The sequence below is a fragment of the Apaloderma vittatum genome, unplaced genomic scaffold (assembly GCF_000703405.1).
Source record: "Apaloderma vittatum isolate BGI_N311 unplaced genomic scaffold, ASM70340v1 scaffold5037, whole genome shotgun sequence".
NCBI lineage: Eukaryota > Metazoa > Chordata > Aves > Trogoniformes > Trogonidae > Apaloderma > Apaloderma vittatum.
The window spans coordinates 1,534-7,346 of record NW_009727705.1 but is presented as its reverse complement, the minus strand read 5'-3'; positions in this window follow the sequence as shown (position 1 = coordinate 7,346).

Sequence of the window (5,813 nt, the reverse complement as noted above, 5' to 3'; positions counted from 1 at the left end):
GCTCGGCACCCAACCGCCACGTCTAAATACGTCATCATTCTTTTTTCCCTAAACGCAAGAACTAACAAGATAAAACAAGTTCCCACCCATGCTTTGGTCTAGCGTAAAGTCTTTTCTGAAATACCAAGCTGCCTCTGTGAAGGCTACCGCACAAGATAACTACAGAGGAGCAGCCCAAAACCGCCCCAAAAGCCAGCAAGGAGCTGTGCCAGGCGGCGAGTTGGGAGCAGCGAGAGCAGAACCACCTCGTCCCGGTCTCCTGCGGGATCGTGTGAGAGAATAAACCAAAAATTGATCTTTCCCAGTTGGGAGAAGGACAAAAAGCAGCTGCAAAAGCCTTGGGAACAGGGACAGGTCGGAAAGCCCCGAGGATGCTGCAGCGCTCCTTTCCAATCAGACTCGTCTTGTTGCTGTTGTTTCAGCTTGGTATTAACCTCCAGAACAGTGTTTAAAAAATAAAACCAATCCTTACACCTACGAAAACACCACCGCAGACGAGTAAGGAGGTAGGAGAAACTCAAGCCGGCGCATTTTGTTCTGAGAGACGGAGATACCTGGGCTTGGGGAGGGGAGATCTGGGATTTGTGCCCTTCGTGTCGCTCTCCAGGCAAGTCACTCGAGAGGCAGAGCTCGCCGGGGTCACTGCCTGGCAGGGAAGCTACAAAGGATGGATTAAAAAAAGAGAAAGACTATTTATTTATTCATTTATATTTTCTTTTGCTCTAGTGAAGACCCTCAAAATATTTTCAAATGCAACAGGGCCAGAGAGATAATTCTTTAGGTGTATATATACATAGATAGGTATATACCTAGATACACATAGAGATAATTCTTAGAGGTATCGCTTATTTTTCTAGATCCAAAACGTGAGGAAAGGGGGCAGAACCGTGGGGCTTGGCTCTCACAGGAGCTGCTCGAATTCACAGGAAAACCTACCAGGTGTGGAAGAGGTCTGTGTCAGCCATGCCTCAGTTTCCCCTCCTGCCCTCTCGAAAGCAAGACAAAGCCGTGAAGAAACAGCATGAAAGTTACCCCCCTTTTAACTATCGCTTGTTGGAACAGCACGAATACCTGTCGCCATCCTTCCCACCTGCTGTCAGCCCTGGTTTTATTTCATGGCAGCCTGAGGGTCTGATCGTACTCAGGTTCTGTCCCAGGATACTCATTGTACATCATCACACGGACCAGCAGCGAAAAAAATCAGTAGAGAAGTTTTTAAGTCCTAACCCTTCGGTTTACTAGCCTAGGAAATAATTTATAGATTCTTTTTTACATCTGTTCAAATTAATTACCCTCACCTCAGATGGGCTGAGTTACCGATTCCCTCCAGGGCTGCAGGATTCCCCACTCCCAGGTGAGCTGCCCTGATTTATCTGCAGGTGAAGAAGGGGGGTCATGAAGAGAATTAAAAGTTTCACCACACTTTAACACAAACAAAAAGAAAAACCAAACTCAAAAGACTGACAAGACTGCTGTCCGCTTTTCCCACGCTCCACACACCCTCCCCGATTTCAGGTTTATAACCTGTGGGTAAGGCACGGCACGAGGAGACGCTCCAAGCCTTGGAGATGCACCAACCTTTCGAGCGAAAACTGTGCGAAAGGTCTTGGCAACAAAAAATCATAGCGAGGAAAAAGAAAAAACAACAAACCATTAGGGCAAATGAGACACTACTAATGGGTTTCTGAAGTGGAGCTGGGATGAAAACCAAAGCCCGACTGTTTAACTGTTACCATAGGAAACCTGATGCAAGAAGAAAAAAAAATAAAAATAAAAAAAGCCAGCGTGGAAGATAAGCAACTCAATGTTTTTAAAAATAAGTTTTAATGACACAGAAGTCGAAAGAAGCTGGGGAGTACCCGAGGGTGGGAAGGGAAAGGTGGAACGGCCTCAGCCAGTGGCTTCTACGGGATTTCCACGGCTTGGCTGCTCCGCACCAGCCCAGGAACCTGCCCTCTCGGCGGCTGGAAGGTTCTAGCACCATAAAGCAGCTCCGAGTACTACTGGAGCTTTCTTGAAAAAGTAAACAGAGACAGATGGAAATCATTACCATCCGAATGCTTGGGATTGCTGCGAGCACAGTTTTCGATTGTCCTGGATTGCCCTGGAACACAAAAAAAAACCCACCAAGAAACCATCCAAATATCCAAAGCTGCAGCTGGAGGGGGGTAAACTCCCACCTGGCACAAGCGCGTGGGGACACGAGCGGGTTCGGGCGGTGTTTCCACCAAGGTGGCAAGTAAGTCTGTAGCCGGTTTAATTTTAATTATTGAAAGGTTGATTTAGGCTTATTTTCCATCGGGGAAAACACAGGGAAGGTCTGAAAGACTGAGGGTGCGCGCCTGGTTTGTCACCGTATTCCACTTCCCAACTGAACGTTTTTTGCCTTTCCTGATCTTCCTGTGCAAGAGGCCATCCCGTCACCGTAATTTAAATAAATTGTGCTTCAGGCCAGGAGGTCCAGAGCACAGCCATTTCCCCCCATATAGTATTTTTGGCTAGAGGAAGGTAAAATAAATTTTAAAAAAAAAAGATCTTTACAGCGAGGACGGCGATAGCAGCTCGTACGTCAGCAGCTCCTTCTTCCCTTCTCTGGAAGCAATCCATTGTATCGACATCTAAAATTGTCCAACCTTTGTCAAATAAAGACAAAATGGAAAAAACGCACCAGAAGGATCCGATCAGCGCGTGGCATAATGAGAAGTTGCCGGTAGAAAAGAGAGTTGAGAGAAGTGAATGGAAAAAAAAAAATAAATATATATTTAAGAGCAAGTAACCCTCCATACAACTGGGAAAAAGCCTGGGGGAAGTCCCAAACCTCATCTATTAAGAAAATTGCTGCAAATCACGTTACTGCTGGCACATTGATGAATACAAAAAAAAAATAAATACAACTCATTTCCTTACCGCTTATTCAACATCCCCAGCGACATGAAATAATAGAAAGTACATGTCCCAGGTCATTCTTCAATCTTACAAATCATACGCTTGAACTTTAAAAAAAACTATAGATCCACAGGGTAGTAGGAAAGATACTAAAAACAGTGAGTTTGCAGCAAGATCCAGGATGCAAATCTAGTAAAAGAAATAGCAATAATAATAATTTTGAGCATCCTTATTTACACCCGTAAATTATCTACGCCCAGACAGACAAAACCGAAACGCTGCCGAAAGAACTGGATGCGCAGGGCCCGATGTGTGAAATTAATTTTATTTTTTGAAACATGATATCCAATTACAAATAAATAATTCATACAATATAACTCAATTAGGATATACAATGTTCAGGCAGTTCATAGTAACAACCGAGATCACACTGAGAAGGAGCTCACGTTAAATAACCAATTACAGTAACACACAACTGGTCATTCCATCACCATTTCAGCCTGGCCCCAGGTTCGGGAATTGAAGATTGTTCCTCTTACCAGTAAAGAAAAATGAAAAGACATGTACATGATTTTATACCGAGTCCAAAGTAGTTAATAGGTCACATTAATAAAAATTGAAAACGCCGCGTCGCATCGCCTACGTGTGAGTTTTAGTACGAAAGAAAAGCTCGTGAGATTCCACAGGGTCGAGGTTATCGCAAAAGAGTCTTTGTCCTGCCCCGATTTTGGCAGGAACCTCCAAGCTTTGCAGTGTCGGCCCCACCTCAAACACCCCGAGGACGTGGGGTGTTCTCCCTTCCAGCCGGACGTTGGTTTTTCTGCTTCCAGCAAATGGTTTCAGCGCTCAGACACGGCTCCCCCAGCCGGGTACGGTCCTGCTCGCCGGCAATATTATTTATTTCCCATCCCGCCCCAGAAAACGCCACTCTCCGCAAAGAACGCTTACCACGTCTATGTTGAATTCAGCCCGAAATATTTTTCTAAATAACTGTAGGGGTTTTTTAAAGGAGATTCACAGCATCCTCGGAATTTCTTGGTCAGCCATGGCTTGGGTTTTTCTGTAATAACGAAACGTGTAAAATCGCACAACAGAACGAGCAGTTGCAATTGCCAACGATTCAGAGTCCTGGGAAACGAGTATTTACAAAAGCTTTGTTAAAAATAAATAAAAAAAATAAAGAAAGAGAAGCCAGCACGTAAGCATCTATGTGGGGTTTCAACAAATTCCCCCAAAATTTAATCCCCGGGTGATGAACGCGAAGGGCGCCCGCCCGCGCAACACGGGAGTACTCGGCGGAATTCTACCAGCAGTAAAGCCTTAGTTAGAAATCAAAAGGAAAAAAAAAATACGATAACACACTCCTGACCAATATTTTATGCCCGTACAGACATTTTTCAAGTCTTTCTATCTCCAACGCGGCGACGAAAAATTAATGAACGTGGCTTTCGTGTTCCGCAGAAGAAATAAACGTCCCCGGTGAACGCGGTGTCTGCAGGAGGAGGAAGCGCACGTAACAACACCCGCTTCAAATATTGAAAAAATGAACCACAAAATTAAACGTGTGGTCAGGCTGCAACTCAATCTTGTGACCGGCTTCGAAGGAAAAATTAAAACTCCTTTTTCCAAACCTTTTTAGAAGTTTCTTTTAGGCTAGTTATCCCAAACTGGGTGTAAACCCTTCGCAGAACAAAACCCTAACTCCAGATTTTTTCTGAATTAACCCAAAGCAGATTTGTTTTTTCTCTTAAATCCGCTGCACAATGCACCAGGTGATACACAGAGTCCTTCAGCAATTTGTTAATTTTCACCGAAAATCACCAAAAAACCCCCAAACCTACCCACATCGGAACAATTTACATCCTGTGCCGAGTGCAAACTGTTTCAGAAGCTGCTGCTGGAGCACAGAGTGTCAGTAACGCCTAAATAACATTCCAAATTTTTATTTTATTTTTTTTTTTATATGAGAATTCGCAGCAAGCTTCCACCGTTCAGAATCCCTCTGTGCCGCCGCAGCAGGGGACGAAGTGAGCATCAGGCCCTTGATTTTGAAACGATACGCCCGAGAGAATCACCTCCAAATTAAATCCACAATTTACTACTTGCTCCATCACCAAGTTGGGCGGCCCCTGCCGTCTCACACCCCCGACTGAAATATTCCTTCGAGAAATATTTTGCAGATAAAAAGCACCTTCTGAAACAAATCCCTCACCCCACGGTTCTCATCAACACTGAAACAGGAGTTGAGAGTCTGTCCCCAAAGCCGGCAACATACAGCAAGTAGCTGGTTTTAAAGCAAAATAATAAAATAAATACGGAATGAAAGAATATGGAATTAAAGGGAGATTTTTAAGGGCGCAAAGGGCAGCCAGGCACCAAGTGAGCTGAGCATGTCACTGTCACTACGACTTTAGCACGGTTCTCATCAACACTGAAACAGGAGTTGAGAGTCTGTCCCCAAAGCCGGCAACATACAGCAAGTAGCTGGTTTTAAAGCAAAATAATAAAATAAATACGGAATGAAAGAATATGGAATTAAAGGGAGATTTTTAAGGGCGCAAAGGGCAGCCAGGCACCGAGTGAGCTGAGCATGTCACTGTCACTACGACTTTAGAAGTGGCCCCGGGAAGATGCGGGCACAAGAGGGGTGTTTGCCAGACTCCCACCATCGCCAGGAGCGCAAACCCGGGGCAACGCTCCAACCCAGCGAGAAAAAAAACCAAAAGCCAAACTCCCAAAGCAGGAAAATGAAGCGCTGGGATCACCCACCCCATGTGAACCGGCCGAAAACGGGCGTGAGCCATTCAGAAAGAAAAAAGAAATAATAAAAAATAGGAGTTTCTGTGTTTGAGAGATTATTCTCAGGACCACCTGCCTTTCCGCAGAGCCGTGCCGCGCGCGTCCTCAGACCAAAATAACCGTGAGGC